Source organism: Ambystoma mexicanum, chromosome 10, assembly GCF_040938575.1.
Source record: "Ambystoma mexicanum isolate Mex_15411 chromosome 10, UKY_AmexF1_1, whole genome shotgun sequence".
Classification (NCBI taxonomy): domain Eukaryota; kingdom Metazoa; phylum Chordata; class Amphibia; order Caudata; family Ambystomatidae; genus Ambystoma; species Ambystoma mexicanum.
The window spans coordinates 1,073,611,492-1,073,628,563 of record NC_090932.1 but is presented as its reverse complement, the minus strand read 5'-3'; the positions used below and the strand labels follow the sequence as shown (position 1 = coordinate 1,073,628,563).

The 17,072-nt window shown below is 42.3% G+C and overlaps 1 long non-coding RNA gene across 1 annotated transcript in view; it reads left to right on the top strand.

Moving 5' to 3' along the window:
- The first annotated feature begins 13,878 nt into the window (after positions 1-13,878).
- The window catches only part of LOC138491979 (uncharacterized), a 169,093-nt gene continuing 165,899 nt past the window's right edge, over positions 13,879-17,072 (top strand). Inside the window, exon 1 of the long non-coding RNA XR_011276117.1 lies at positions 13,879-13,943. This is a non-coding gene — a long non-coding RNA (uncharacterized lncRNA). The remainder of the gene's footprint in view (positions 13,944-17,072) is intronic.

The following is a 17,072-nucleotide window of genomic DNA, read 5'->3' as shown; positions in this document are numbered from 1 at the left end:
TTTTTTTTCCTTTTGTTCAAGCTTTTCTAAAAGCACTATAATATATTCCTTTTTATGTCATTCTTTAGCTTTGGAAATATGGATTCCTGTATTGTCTTAATGTTCATGTTTTATAGAATTTTGTACAAAATGTAATGTACTATTCGAATTTGTAAAGGTGCTTATGCACTAAAAACAAATTAAAAAAAAGAAAAAAGTTACGTGTAAGCAATTGTCAGTAATTGTCTGACCTTGCCTGACCAATGCATTATGACATGTCAGGTACACAGCTCGCGTGTTAGTCTGTTTTCTCTCATAGCGGGCTGTCCGTGTGAAAGTGTTCATGTTGTGAAGGGGGCGTAGAGTTCCTAGGTATCCTACCTGGTAGGATGGGGTAAAGGTGTTACAAGGAAGGGGATACCACATCTCACCATCCAGTGTCCCACTCCCACTCCCCGAAGTCCCCTCACCCAGGTGATCCTCCTGCACTGGTCCACCCAAAGGAACTGGATCCAAAAGCGATGGCCATGTCCTGGCTACCTGGATGACAGATCCTCTGAGACTAGTGGGTTAGGCACCTTCTGGTTTCTCACATGCCCTTCCCCTATGCAAAATGGATATACTTGTTCTTTATCTAGGTTCTTCAATTTGAAGTCCCCAGATAGAGCACGAGTCAAATATATCCAATGACACTCACATATTCCACAGGTTTCGCCTCCTCCGTTCTGGTATGGCCGAGATGTTCCTATTTGTCTCCTGAATGCATCCCATAAACTGGCATCAAGTGGGTGATCCTGGGATTTGATGCTCCCTATGTCTCGTGGAACATTCTTGGAAAATGATAGGTTCATGAGATTTTGGCTCTGTCCGCTCCCACACTGGAGAAGTTTGGGAGTAACAGTTAGAGGGCCAATAGTTTTGGGGTATAAATTCCCTATGGGGAGTTGGAAGTTCTTGCAAGAGAGTGCAGAACGCATGGAAGGCCCTTCCCACAGTGACTTCTTTGGGGAGCCTTCGAATGATGGCTAATTGTAACAAATATGACTCTCCCCTGATGTTAATGTACATAGGTATTTGGGGTATATTTCGTTATCCCTGTGTACACATGTAAATCTAACTAGGGTTGCATTCTCGAGGTCTGTTGTTGTAACTAAATCGGCCCTTATAGTGGTCTGTTTGCTACCTGAGTTGATAAATGCTTTTACTTGTTTTCCATTTACCATGGCCTTTTCATACATAAAGTCAGCGGAAGTTTGACATAAACATATACTAAAGGTTTCCAGATCTTCTTCTGGTTCTTCCCACTCTGCCCCTCTTAGAGAGCCTATTTTCATGGGCTCTTCCTTTAGATTTTTAGGACAGTTTCTGGCCAGATGGCCAATTTCTCTACATGAAAAGCAGATAGGAGGCGAGGGTTTGATTCCTTTAGGTTATTCTCTTTTACTTTCCTCTCTACCCATTTGTTCAGTTCTTTTAACTTCCAATCTTTCTTTCAGTATCCATTCCTTGAATGTATAGGATCTTCCCTCTCTATCTATTACCTGCGGTTGGGAGCAGTGAGTACCTTTGTTTTCTTTCTGCTCCTCACTGCGGTGTTTCGAGTGGAAGTGTTTGACTGCTTCTGAGTGGTTTTGGGCAGTCTCAATAGCCATGACTCAGGTGGGTCGATTTAACTGTAAGTACTACAGTTACTTTCAAAAGGGGTGGTAAAGAATTGGTAAATTGCTCTACGGTAATCATTTCTATCAATTCTTCCATTGTTTTGTTACTAATCCAGAGGGCCAATGTGAATTTAATATGTTCTCCCTATTCAAGGGGGGTTTCTCCGGGGTTTAGTCTAATGGCCCTACATTTTCGTTGATAGAAGTTACATGTTTGGGCTACCCTTTTTAGAAGCCCCTGTTTTATGGATGTGAAGGTAGCGCCCTGGGCAAGGTTAAGTAGCTGGTAGGCAATCTGTAGCTCACCCTTCAACAGAGGTCCTAAATAAAAAAGAATTAGATTTTCTAAGTATCCTACCTGGTAGGATGGGGTAAAGGTGCTAAAGGGAAGAGGATACCGTGTCTCACCATCTGGCGTTCCACTCCCACTCCTCGAAGACCCCTCAACCAGGTGATCCTCCCGCACTAGTCCACCCGCAGGAACTGGATCCAAAAATGATGGCCGTGTCCTGGTCAGCTGGATGACAGATCCTCGTGGACTAGTGGGTAAGACACCTTCTGGTTTCTCACAAATGGTATATTTATAATCTACTTTACTGTAAGATAAAATCAATCCCCATCTGAAACACAGTCGGGTTCGACCTAGACCCTGAATCATTACTTGATTGTTGACGTTGATGAAGGCCATACTCAATTACAGTGCGATTTTCCCCGTAGTCATAATACATTCCCATATGTTGTAAAGTGCAATTTGCCTAGATTTGTTCGAAGTATTCAAACAGGATAACCAGAAACTGTCACTCTTAATTGCATCAACATTATTCACCTAAGGGCCCAAGAATCTCATATACACATTGCCGTATTCACGGCCTTCCGTTAGAACCTGTTGCGCAGATTCCTTTTTATCCACCAACCCACATAGATGGCAGAAGCTATCTGCTTGGCCACCTCCTAATTCTGGGCCTATGGCTGCAAGTTTGGGTAATGTATTCACATGGAAGAGTAAGAGAAATCCTTGCAAATCCAGAGATGGGCATACCTTCAAATACCTCTATTCATAGGATAGATATTCTACAAAGGTATAACTCTTTAATGATGATAGGTTTGAGATCCAATACCATTGGTCCATTATGCGGGTTAGCCTTGCCTTGAGATTTGAAAAACCATCATCCCTTTCAGGCCGCCACCCAATTGTGGTAAAGATGTTAGTTACCAATTTGGACATAGTTTGGTTATAAGGTGGGTCGGATTGTTTACCCAAATATTGAAGTAGTAGGCAGATGGGAGACTTCTGGGATTTCAAATACAGTAACATTTTCCTTTTCGGGCCATTGTAGCCAACGATACCAGGCCCCGTTCCAATTGAATGACATCATCTGGGAAACTGGGCCCCAAACCTAGCATTTTACACGAAGATTTGCACTCCAGAACATTCAACCAGGTGAAATCTGTTCTTAGGCCTCTATGCCGTACAGTACTGTGGCACAGAACCCGTGCTTATATAGGGCCATGATCCCGCTAAAGCTATATCCTGAGGCCGCCTTAACACATTTATACATCATGTTTATCATAGCGGAGGCTTTCTTTTTCTTTGTGGCAAGGAGTGTTTTGTAACTTCCCTTAGATGTAATCTCAATGGCCAGATATTTAAAGCACGTCACTCATTCAATATGGCGGCCCGCTATGTACATGCTTGGGACATAGATGCATTTATGTAGGTTTTTTCAAAGTTAAGAACTAAATCATCCTAAATCATCCTCACAAGCATATTTATGCAGTTCCAACAATGCTCATTTTAGCCCAGACAAGGTATGGTCACAAAGAACCAGATCTTCTGCATAGAATAGACACTCAATCTTTTTACCAGAGATTGTGGAGGATAAATATTACTGTGTGCCAGGTATGATACAAGATCTGCGATATAGATATTAAAAAGTAAGGGTGCAAGAGCGCAGCCTTGTTTCAATCCGCGTCCAGTATCTATTGGAGAGGACACTGATCCCTTACTGTCCAGTTTAATCTGGACCGAGGTGTTTTCATGTAGTCCCTGAATGGCTGAGAAAAGATCACTAGGGCAACCCAAGGATTCCATCTTAGCTCAGTTTTGTCTTGTTCAATGTATCAACGGCAGATTTAAAGTCGATCATAGCTAAAGTGTTAGCAGTCTTAATGAGTGAGTCAATAAACCAAAGACAATGGTCAGTGCCCGAACCCGCTCTAAATCCCATTTGAAATGTACCTAAAATATTACAGGTGAGGGCGCATGCTTCAAGCCTATCCAGAAGTAGAGAGGCAAAAATGTTTCCTGATGTGTCAGACAGGGCCAGTAGCCGCATTCTTTTTCCACACTTATAAATGGGTATAAATGGGTAATGAAAACAGGTTAGGACGAAATGTCCGAATTAAAATTACCAACCCCACCAAAAGACCTAAAACACACACCATAAAAAGTTCTAACTACCAAAAGTTCGAACTTTTCGTGGTATGTGTTTAGGTGGGGTCGCTATGAAAGAAAAAGAAAAAAAGGCTGCGGGGGGCTGGAGGAGTCTCCCCCGCAACACCCCGCTCACTGCATTGAACGGGGGTTGCAGGGGACACCCCACCAGCCCCACGCCAGAACAAAAAAAAGGGGGGTTGTCCCCCGCAACATTCCACTCACTATACTACACAGTATAGTGAGCAGGGGTTGCGGGGGACACCCCTGCATGTTCGCATTGAAAATGTACGAACATTTTGTCGTGCATTTCCCATGCGAACATTTTGGTCGCAGGAAAATCAGCCGCAGTAATTTCACGCAGATCCATGAAAACGCAGATTATGGAAAAGTTCTCTGACATAATGTGTAAAATTAGCAAAGAATGTAGGAACCAAAGAAAATACAAACCTCCTTATGAAAGATCAAACAAAATGATGCACTTAAGAATTGCAGAACATCCTGCTCTGGGAATAACTCAAAATCCCCAGGCAAATGCAAATATAAAACAAGTGAAAGTAGAATATCGAAAATGGCTAAAGGTGTATAAGACAATGGGCCTCATTACGACCCTGGCGGGATGGGGTTAACGCCGCCGGTAGAGCTGCCGGCACCGTTAACCCCCTACCGCCTCATTACGAGGTCTGCTGGCGTGTCCCGCTACGGACGCCTCGTAAAACCAGGCGTCCTTAGCGGGTCCCACGAGCAGCCCAGGATACTAATAACGGGCCCGTCATTAACGGCTGCATGTATGTTGAAAAATTACTAAGACTAGAAAATGATACCATTGCAGTACAGTTTATAACAGCCTTTAAAATAATTGACAATTGTTTATCAATGGGTGTCTTAGGTAAAATCATGACAGAACATGAAAAATGGCATGACCTATGTGATGCTTCTTCCCTAATGCGAAGAAACAGCTTTAAATCATGGCTGAAAAAGACATGTAAAGAGCACAGTACTGAAACAAACATTGTACAATTGGCTACGTTAAATAATAGTGGAAAATATTTAGAGTATCGCATGAGATGTGTATCCATGTCCGAAAATAGTACAACAATATATGCTCATGAAATTTAATTGCAGTGATACACTTGAGATACATGGCACGTTATCAGGTATTCCACGATCAGAGCGCTGGTGTCGTCTATGTGGAGAAAATAAGTTAGAAGTGCTGAAACATCTACTTGCTAACTGCACAGGTCGAAAAAATATTAGAAACAGTTACTTGAAAGCTTATGATAATCAATTTCATGAGCCTTCAAAAATATGATCGCACTTTGTGGATGGAAATTACACGAATTTTATGTTTTTTTACAACAAAATTTTATTGGAAGTTTATTCAAATTTTAAACCAGTAATCTGAAGGGATATTTTAAGTTAATGAAAACTTATGATAAATGAAATGGTAAAACCAATTATTATGAAAGTATGTGTAATTGGAAATCCGATTTGTTTTTTAATTGATTTTAGATAGGTGATTTTATTTATCATTACTTTGTAAGATATGGGAATCTGCTAACTGTTTAATGTTTTTTATTGTTTGTAACTTGAATGATAAAATAGTTTAATGTGAAAGCCATGTGGTTGAATGTATATTAACTAATAAATAAAATATGCTATAGGAATTAAACCTTCTTCACATGCTTTAGTGAAAAGAATAAACAACAACTTTCCCAAAATTCAGGTTCATTTTTAATCAACACGTTCGGAAATCCATTTGGGCCTGGGACTCTCGAATCCTTTAAGACACAGATTTTCTGACTGCTCAATCAATATATCGAACCTGGGGACAGCTATTGCATGGGACTTGTCCAGGCCAGATGGTGGCTTAAAGCTATTGAAAATATATTGTGTCCAAACCTGTTCTACAATTCCGCAGGCCACGCAGCCTTTCGGGGTGGAGTTAAAGGTACTTAGCATCCTCCAAAGTTTACGAGTATCCTTAGTTTTTGCAATAGAGATCAGGTGTTGCCACTGTGCATTTCGACCAGAACCCAGCCAATCTTTAACCCAGCTCCAGTATCTATTATTGGCTGATTACCTAGCGACCCTCATCTCATGATTGTTATCGTAACATTTCCCAATAAACCGGAGTTCTGAACTTAAAGATCGTTTTGGGTCATGGATCGGTTTATCGTAGGTATGACTCCTAGTTGCCTTGCTCCTTATGGCATGATACCCTTTGTGGACCCCCAATGTGTCCATGCACTTACTAATCCAGGATTCAATACCTTCAGCAGTTAAAAAAGTGGCCCACCAAATTAGAACTGAAGAATGCAGGTGCACTCTCCATACTTCTCTCAGTCTATGTTAGCTTATTTCCTCCTGCATTTGTACCAATATCGCCAATCTTGCAGTCTGCACTACTAGCCAGGCAATGATCCACCTAGAGAGAGAGAATAAGCCTCCTTACACTAGATAGAATACTAGTGTCACAGAAAAAGTCATCTAATGTCGAAACCTTTGTCCCACATTTCCATGTTGATTTATCCGGTCTATCGCCGGTGACATGTCCATTCAGCACATAGCACTCCCAATCTCTCAGTGAATCAACTCAGGCTGCACCTTTTAAGGTCTTAACTGCAGACTCCATGAGGGACTTACTATGCACATATTCAGTGCTATCAGTGTCATAAAGGCACTGACATCAGGTATTTAAGTCCCACCTATAAGAATCATATTGTGCGGGGAATGTGATTCAACATTACATAGCAGGTCACTGACTGCCTCTATAATATCATCCGATTTCAGGGCTCCTGGAGGGTCATAAATGTTTATGACAGTAAGAACGGAATTAGAGTTGGAGAATCCAATTCCAGCTGCTGAAATAGACTCACATTCAACACTCAACCTAATTCTTTCAGTCTTCAGGTGGCTCTTAACCCCATCAATCACACCACCAAAAAGGTTTCCCCTTAGGTTCCTTAGAGGCTGGAATTTTAAAAATGTGGAATTGTTACACAATCAAACCCTAGAGCAATCAACATTCCTGTAAGAGAAAAGCATGGTTGTCATGCTCGTTAAGTAGATGGATAAGCCCACGGGTGTTCCAGGTACTGATGTTTAACAATCAGTTCTTAATACATGTTCCTCCCTCATTGTTCTGGATGATCCAATTTAAGATACCTAGGATATTTTGTTGCAGGGAGTTGGTTGGGTTGGTGTTAGAGATAGTCTTACACCTGAGAATCAGAGCTTCACTCAAATACTGAATGTCAGACGGTTGGTTGATATTTGTAATAGCAGGCTCTTCAATCGCATCAAGTTCATAGCCCAGTTCCATGAATCTATCCTTACATTGCCTAATCATTACCACTGTTTCAGATGAACAGCAATGCACCCTGCTGAATATGCATCTGCAGTTCTTCAAAGGTTCAAAGAAATTGAAGTGTTTCGTGTCCAACATCCTTAATGGAAACATTTTCTGAGCAATCTGATGGAATTCCGATCTTTTTATGTGAGTATGAAACTTTGTTCTTTAATGCCTGAGTTTCTTAACGGTAAACATCAAGCTATTTTCAGATATGACTGCCTCCAGGGTCTTATCAGAAATTGAGTGATGTTCTCCACTAGGAGCTACTGGTAATCTTGTAGTCAAAGGCACTGGCAATATTTCCTTAGATGCTGGTGCCAACAATGGCGGAACAATAACTAATGACTGATCCTGAAATTCTTGATGGTCATCATCATTAAGAAGCCAGCTTTTATGAGTGCCTTTGGCCTTCACTGCTTTCTTACGTTGTTTCTTTATTTTGTTTTTTTTCTGCTTCGGAACAATCCCGTCTGATGATGCCGGTGCGGGTGGTATTTCACTAGGCAAGTCAGGGGGACAAGGTCGGGTAGATTTCAGACGATTTTGCAGTTTATTTTAGCCTTCGCTGCTTGCGTGTTAAGTAGATTGTTGATGTGTCACTAATTGAGTCCAAGTGTTCCTCCAGGGTGCCATTCGCCACCTCAATATTCGGTGTCTCCCCTTGGGGTGTGTTCTTCTGCTGAGATTTATTAGGAATGTCTTGCATTGCCACAGCGGGAATGATCTCATCTAGCTGGTTATCGTCCATCAATCTGAAGTCTTTATTTTTATTCAGGTCAATTACTTAATTTAGAATTTGCCCACACATTATCAAAAGCACCTTCGTTGCAAATTGCATCACAGACAATTGTGCCTGCATCTCGTTATGATGGGTACATCCCTCGGACTTGATTGTCTCACTGCCCCTGTCATCATCCGATGGGCACATATTAGGGGATGCAGACATTCTCTGATTTATACCAGAGACTAAGGCTTCCGTTTGCAATGAGGTAACATGGGGGTGATCCTTTAGGGGGTATCATAATATCAGTCTTCATGGGTTCCCACGGTAGTCAGAATTTTGGGGGACAATGAATCCTGCAGCATGTAGCACATAGCTACACATCAGCCTCCTCCTGAGCTATAGCCACTGGCGGAGGGATTGACTTAGGGGAAAAGTTGGTGGAAATATTTTCCAATCCCCCTTCCTTTTTGTGATTGTTTCACAGGAAGCTAGTGGCTTGTGATTTCGAATTACATGACCTGGCCCCTTTTGCTGGATCACATGCTCCTTGTACATGCTGGCTTTTAGTGTAGGGAGCTTTTTTTCTTAGATTGTAGTTATTATTAGTTCTTGGCCGTACTTTACCCGGCATCTTGAGCGATGTGTAAAATTCAACCGTCCCTTCACACTCTTGGGATAGAGATAAATGTCTTGGCTATAGAAAAGCCTACTTTTAGCGATTAGCCCGCGTTTAGAGTTGTAATTACAAAATCCTTATCCTCTCAGTTTTGGTTGCAGTTGCAGTCACTTCCAAGCGAGGTATTTCTCCTCTGCGCTTGGTTTGTTGCCTTCTCAGCCGAACAGAGCTGAACACATTGAACACATTCAGTCCACACTACGCCATGCTCTTCTACACAATGAGAGTCTTAAGGACAGAGCTCTTCCTCCTGCCTCATTTCAATGTCACAGTAGAAAGACTTGAGAGCGTCCCGCAGCAATAAACAGTGAACACACTTGGTCCACACTCTGGCACGCTCCACTACACAATGAGAGGCTTAAGGACAAATCTCCTCCTCCTGCCTCGTTCCAATGGCACGGTAGAAAGACTGGAGAACGTCCCGCAGCAACACACAGTGAACACACTCTGTCCACACTCGGCCACGCTCCACTACACAATGAGAGTCTTAAGAATAAAGTTCCTCCTGCCTCGTTCCAATGGTACAGTAAAAAGAATGGAGAGCATCCTGCAGCAACACACAGTGAACCCACTCGGTCCACACTCTGCCACGCTCCGCTACACAATGAGAGTCTTAAGGACAAAGCTCCTCCTCCTGCCTCATTCCAATGGCATGGTAGAAAGACTGGAGAGCGTCCTGCAGCAACACACAGTGAAAACACTTGGACCACACTCTGAATCAGTATCCAAGGGAGGAGGATGAGGTAAGGAGTTCCTTTGAAAACGATCAGCGACATGGGGCTTCAGTTGCAAAACATGCAACACAGGATGAATATGAGACCAAAATGGGGGGAGTCATAGTTTATCGGCAACAGGACCTCTGGTAGCCAAGATGTCGAAGGGACCGAAGAATTTGGTTGAGAGTTAGGAGCCAACCAGGTGACATGGAAGAAAATGAGAGGCCAGCCAAACGTTGTCACTGGGACGGGGAACTGGAGCTTGAGAGCGGTGTAGATCAGCAAACCGATTAGTGTGGTCCTGACGAGCAGCAAGAGCTGCGAGAGCAGTCTCATGACCAAATTGGATATCAGCCACCAAGGCATCAATTGCTGGAAATCGAGTTGCCACAGGAACTGCTGACAGAAAACACAAGGGATCAAACCCATAGGTGCAGTGAAATGAACATTCCAGCCAAGCCAGAATGACGAGAATTGTTATAAGTAAATTCTACAAAGGGCCGAAGGTCCAACCAGTTGCCCTGAGCTGCTGCGATAAACCACCTCAAATATCTGTGAGGGGGCAGTAATGGAAGGCGGACAACTGTTTGAAGATTTATCAAAACATGCCATTTTATTCTTAAAATTAATGTAGCTAAATGCCTCACCATTCCTACTCTGCTCAACTAAAGCTAAAGGAAAACACTAACACGGGATATCTGGCCCTCACACTATGCAACAAATACACAAAGAGAATGCATAAACAACATTCACAGTTTCTGAATAACCTTTCGATGTCCTGGATGTATTGGGTGCATTCCCTTCCCCAGGATTCAAGGTCAACCATCCCCAGGATTCAAGGCTAATGTTCAACCAAAGAAATAAATGTCTCAAATCAGTTCTTGATGTTTCAAAGTCAAAGTAAGATGTGTTAATCAAGGTTCCAATGATAGCAAGTCTCTTCTCCTTGGTGAAATATCCACTCTCCACTTCCACCAAATAGCACCAATGGTAATCCCAATTATGATAATTAATCAACTCTTCAAGAAGACTTGCCATGGTTCAAAAGAAATGTAATACCACAACTATCAGTGATGCAAAGTTCTTGGTTAACTGTTAATATTTCCTTTGTTAGAGGTTTTGAATGCGCAATGGTATATTTGTCAGGATGACTTCACAGTGCTGCTGCTTCCACTTCAACCATTTCACTTCTATTTAATTCACATTGAGAACAGTCACCTTTGGCTCAAAGTACTCCACTTCGTTTAGGATACTACAATGTTGCATCTACTGACAACCAGATATACCAACACAGCTTCAGTACTTTGGACTACTACCACACCTTGAGTAATTAAAATTTCTACACAAGTCTCAACAAGATCCACTTTCAAGTACTTCAACACCTTCAAGTAGTCAAGGCACTCTTCCTCTGAATATCCTCTTCAAAAGGGGCTGCCTCTTTGCCTTTCTTGTTTGTCTGCCACAATAACAACCTGGGTTTTCCTTTAAGACTCACTTCTCTCTGTCTTCCAAAGTATTTGGCACTACACGTTCTGTCAACTGCAAAATAGTCTTTACAAGTAGTCAGTTTCCCTTACCCACCTTTATCAGCCCAAGTAATTATCCAGAGTCCTTGGTACCACTCTTAGCTTCAGGTAATGCCTGCACATATGTATTTTAGGCCAGTTCAACTGTTATTAACTTCACAGTAACAGTTAGATTGCTTTTCAACTCTGAGAAAGGCTAGTTTCAATTTTAATATTTGGAGGCTATTGGCTTGGGCCATGCTTGTTCTCTTCCTCAATGGTAACTTCTTAGATATGAAAAGGTATGCTGTGATAAAGTAAAGAACAGAGTTCAGTGAGGTGACCACTTCTTAAGGTATTGAATTGTATTCCCATGTGAAAGTAAAGGATAGAGTTCTGTCTTCCTTTGGGAATCATAATTAGGCACACGCGACCACTCTTTGATATAGTTTCCACAAGTTAAAGACTTCAACAATTGTTTTATTGAGGTTAGGGATTCAGTAGTGGTCTTCGCAGCATTCACTCTTCTTAATTAGTGACAGGCGACCACTCCTTCAGGTAGATACAGTCTGTTATGAGTTTAAGCAGCATTTGCTTTTCACGCAAATAAAAGACTTTCCTCATGTACATGAGTGCTACTGTTCCATTGTTCATGGATAATAACTTCATCAGACAACTTCAGCTCGCTTTAAATTATACGCAAGTGAAAAGGGAACTGGATACTGTTGTGGCAATGCTCGCGCAAAAGTATTAAAACGCCAGGCTTCACTCACCGACTTCTTTAACACTTACTCTGCGGATCGTACCGCTTCCATGACTTCTGACACAACTTTTGCCTTCTTAGGCACCCGTACCCTTCCTCTCTGAAGGGGTCTTCGGTTTATGGAGCTCCTCTCGTGCCTGAGACCCACGGTTTGACAATTGCTCCTTGCCTCACGCTCCAACACCTATGCTTTACGGCAACCATGGCAATCAGGCTTGCATGGGGAAAGACAGCTCTCATGCACGTCTTCCACTGCACAGCCTCTACACTTCAGAGTTTTGGGGGAACAGGACCCTCTCAGAACAAGCAGGAAAATCTGCTGTCGCCATGTTGCAGCATCTCGCTGGTTCTCCCAATATTACCAGTGTTGTACATACATGCATGCATCTGCAGCTTCACTTTGGACACCCGCCTTCTGGCTCTTGGGGCACTGCCTTAACTGGTTACCACAATTAAGGATCTTGGCTTTGAAATCTCTTCTTCATGTAAACCGGTGGAATTGTTGAGGCCCTCTCCAGCATCTGGATCACCAAAAACTTGTTTAAGTCTATTTTACGCATGAGTTGGGCTATTTCTATGCATGTTTCAAAGGGGAAATACTGGGCCGTAAAGCTAAGTCCTTTTTGAAGCACTTGGAGTTCACATGTAGACAGGGCTTGAGTAGAAGCATGAGATACAAAGTGTCTCCAAGAGCGTAAAATCCTTTAATGTCATAGGTAGGGCCGGCCTTAGTGGTGTCAGCGGCTCGGGTAGCAAAACAAAAAGGTTGCACTCCCCCCACACACCCCTGTTCATGCGGGAAGAAGGGGGAGCCACATTTTTCAAATGGGGCTGATGCAATAGCATCAGCGCCCTATTGTTATTAAATATGCTGCGCTCCCGAGAGCATGCTGCATTTAATTTCAATAGGGTACCAGCCGCGCCTTCTGCCACCACGCAGCTCGGTGGAGACCTTGAAAGACTCCCCAAGCTGGCGTGGAGAGGGGCTAATAGAAGGACGCCATGGGTGGTGGCCCAGGTGGCCCTGCCCCGGTCACGTACATTCCATCCAACCCTCCCGATTTAGGCGGGAGATTCCTGATTTTTCTATTTAAAAAAGCATACACGCCAACCCTCCCGAATTAGGCGGGAGACTCCTGATTTTTAAGTGAAAAATATTGCTATTTTTCACATTCTCCCACCTAAAATAATGTTTGCCCAAATTAATTCCTATGTACAACTTTAGGTCTCCCTATTTTTCCAACTAAATCTCCCTCCCAGGTGCCTTGGAATGTTTGCATGTATGAAATAGTGCTATTTTTTGTTGTCACCTGCCTAAAATAATTATACCCCACTACAATCATATGGGAACATTTCTGTGGTGAAATCTCCCACTCAGGGGTTCCAGAATGTTGACATGTCTGTGGTCATAAGGATTCTACCTAAACAGTACTTTAAAGGCGGTTCAGCTGTCAGGGATGAGTGATGTATCTTATTCTGCTGCTTGTTCAGCAAATCTTTTTTTTTAAACTAAGAAGGGGTGGATAGAATAAAAAATAGCCAAAAACGTCTGTATATGCGAATTTTGAACACATATTGTGGTGCACTCAAATCTCATTAATAAATGACGCACGGTTACATTTTTTATTATTTCATTATACTTTTTTCCAGATCGTTTTTTTTGGGGACAATGGCCTTAATTTTCCTTTTCCTGCAGTCTTTGTAACAGCAGGCTACCAGTACGAGGAGCAGCAATAAGGCCAACGTTGCGACCAGCTGTAGCATCTCTCCTCATTGCTGAAGGTGTTAAATGTTAGTCAGTATGAATATATGAGAAACGCCTGAGAAAATGGACACCCTACTGTTATTGTTAAAACACGATTTTAAGCATCGAGACTACAGTGTGTTGTAAGTCTACCATTAGGTAACCGCGGGGTTTAACTGAACACCACTACTGCTGTTTAGTTACCATACATATATCTACAACACCGATAACATTACGACTTCCGTGCGTAATCACGTGACAGAGTACTTTTCAATGAGCCCAAAACGTAGCATCACGTGATTTATGCCCAAACCTCTGCCGACGCATGCGAGCAGTGAGTTCAGGATGCAGAAGCTTCGTTTGTTTGCAGAACCGGCTGCGCAAGGGTGAGTTACCCTGTTCCTCGTTTGGCAAATTTGGATGCCATTTTAATGTACGTTTATTAGATAAAAGAGGAGTTTATTTATAGTGACATTGCCGTGTTTTTGCAGGCATTGTGTAAACCTCTACAGCACTACGTTGGAGCCGATGTTATATCCAAGGTGACTGGATACCATATAACCCTTTCATTTTGTATGCACGTTTTTGCTGTAAGCTTAAACGTGCATTAAGTTTACTGCAGTGTAAGTGTAATATACCATAAATAGAGTAGTCATTTTGTAGATCTAATTCTATTGCAGGGAATCTGTTATACAGCGATCTGTTTCTGCACTTACTAAGAAGGTGAGGTCGCCTCTAATAATTAATGTGATGCCTTTATGAGTGAAAAATTGTCCTGGATTGGACAGTTCTTGGTAAATTCATAATTAATTCTATGTCGGTTAGACCGTCCTGAAGAAGGCAGCATTTAGTAACTATTAGCTTCTGAAACCGGTTGACACAATGGCACGTTATAGTTTTAGCCATGCTCCACAATAGGCCAGACCTTTGAGGCAATTGTTCTCCATCATTTTTGTTCTGGCGAGTTTTTACATGTAATGTTCAATTAAAATAAATAAATAGTCTAGAGACTCATACTATCATCAAATAAGGTTTTTGGGGAAAGATGGGTTCCCTACACTTTTGAAAGAGGATATTTTCTTGATTTTCTAACTGTCAAACATCACCCTTCACGGGTGAAGACGTAGGATGTCATCACAGCCAAATATAGCTGCAAAAACAGCGGTTCTTTTTCTATCCACTTTTAGATAGATGGCCCACCACAGTCTGGTAGGAAAAGTAGTTGGGAGGCAGGTATAATTTAGTGTTTTTTGTCTCTCTGTCCTCTTTTCTCTTCTTAATAAGATATGGAATGACAACTAGGCTTTGTGGGCAGTTTTTGTAACTTGATGGCATAAACAATATATGGCGATTGCACATAATCTGACAGCGTGAGGAATCTGCCTCTGTGGTGTTAGTGATCAGTGGAGAACCAGCAATAATAACCTGTAAAACTGCAAAAATAATGGGAGCAAATTACAAATGGAAAAGTTTTTCTTAAGAATTGCACAGTACATTAATGTGAGGACCTCCAGGCCTATCTAGTAATCTCTGATCTCTACCTTACCAAGGGACACCAGGGGACTTGTTACAGGTTTAGTGGTATTTTGGAAGTAAATCCACGAAAATACCACTAAACGGATTGACCGTTACGGCCACTTGGTCTGTCGGAATTACTGCTGCATTACAAATGGTGGTAGGTGGTGTTAGAGTCCATTTATTAGAGTCCATAGGACACTGGGATTTTGACGAATTAATGTTGGCGGTAATTCTGCCAATTTGGCTGTTTCTTGGCAGTAAGGTAGAAGAATTACCTCGAGCATTCTTCTGGAAGTTTCTCCTCCACCGTAACTCCAAACTCATAGTTCGGCGGTAATGCAGTGGTAACTCTGTTTCTACCTAATTACCACGTTTTTTGGCCACACTGCCAAACTCTTAATGATGCCCAAGGTGTTGGTTCCTCCAGCACCCATTTGCTAGTTGTTCCAAATTGTAAATGAAAAGAAACCGTGACAGGCATTTCTTGGCTGAGGGCCCTGGTTTATGGATCACACTTCCTGACAATATTCAGGCACTTCCTAACCTGCTGGCCTTTCACAAAGCCTTGAAGATCCTCCTTTTCTGCTGACTCTCTTCTTATCAAGACTGAATACCTTATCTGTTACACTATGCTCCCAGAAATGTACCCGTTTGATCTTTCTTTTGATTTGCGCCTTCTGAATTCAATCAACGAAGGGACACAACATTCAAGGTGCAACAACGAGTCACTGATCTGGATGTTGGAACCACCGCTCATTCCACAGAATTTTCCACACTGTGGAAGGAGTATCAGCATCAAACATTGAAGATTAGCAATTTGAAAGAAAGATCACGTAGAAACAATATACGATAAGCCTGCCTGACAGAGGCAGCTGAACAGAACAACATGGAGATTTTCCAACAGAAATTACATCATACTCCTTTTTTTTAAATTGATATTTAATATTTTACAGTTTGTTCAAATCTTTCCAAAAAAATAGCAAAATTCATGAAAAGATAAACTACATAATTATAAAATAAAAGATTACAATTACTTAAAACCTAATTATAAAGACACCTAACATAATAACAGAATTATCGATAAAACTTTCTATCTTTTCTAATCCTCTCATGTAAGCCTACCTTCTCTACAAAAAGTTGAAATCATCATGATCTGCTCAAAGGTGAAACTACTATCTGAGGCATGCAATAAAGGCCTGATCTGTTTAATAGTTCCAATCTCTCCTTCTGCCTGGACCTCGGGACTGAAACTCTTACTCCACAAGATGCTCAAGGAGTTAAAGCAATTACATTCCTATACTTAAATGACATAAGACTTGCAGTAGTTGTTGTATTGGTTTGTGCTAATTATGACAAATGTAAAGACTTTGTCCCTTATTCCCTGAGGGGAGCCACCCCCTTTGAGGCTAGGAAGGTGAGCCCGCTCAGCAAAACCCCAGGGTTTGGGAAAGCTGGGCCTTACTGGGCATCCTCAAGGGGACAATGACTCACATTCCCATAGGGAACTCCGTCCACCTAAGGCGTTATCTGCATACATGGGAATCTGAGAAACCGATGTTGGATTCAGCTCTCGGACTCAAAATAATACTGACTGTCCCTTTATGTGCTGGCTCAAGACAATGCTGGTCTCTCAATGGGCTTTGCAGCTGAGCATAAGCAAGATGCCCCTTTTTGGTCACAGAGCGAAAATAAACACAATCACCCTTGAATGGCGGAGGAGAAGCAATTTGAAGCGAAGTCGGCTCTGGCACAGAGAGAAGCAGGAGAAAAGAGGGACACCACTGACCCGGCACAGAGCTGTGCAGAGCCGGCGAGGCCAAGGCAGAGCAAAGCCGGCCTTACCTGGAGGCGCAACCATGCTGAGGACTTGTTGAACCAGCTGCCTAAGAAACGATGCCCAATCTAGACGTTGTGGGGGGAACGAATCCTCTTTTAGCAGCTCGAGAGCTGATGTGCAGAGAACAGCTGAAAAGAGTCTAACACAAAACTCGCTCTTG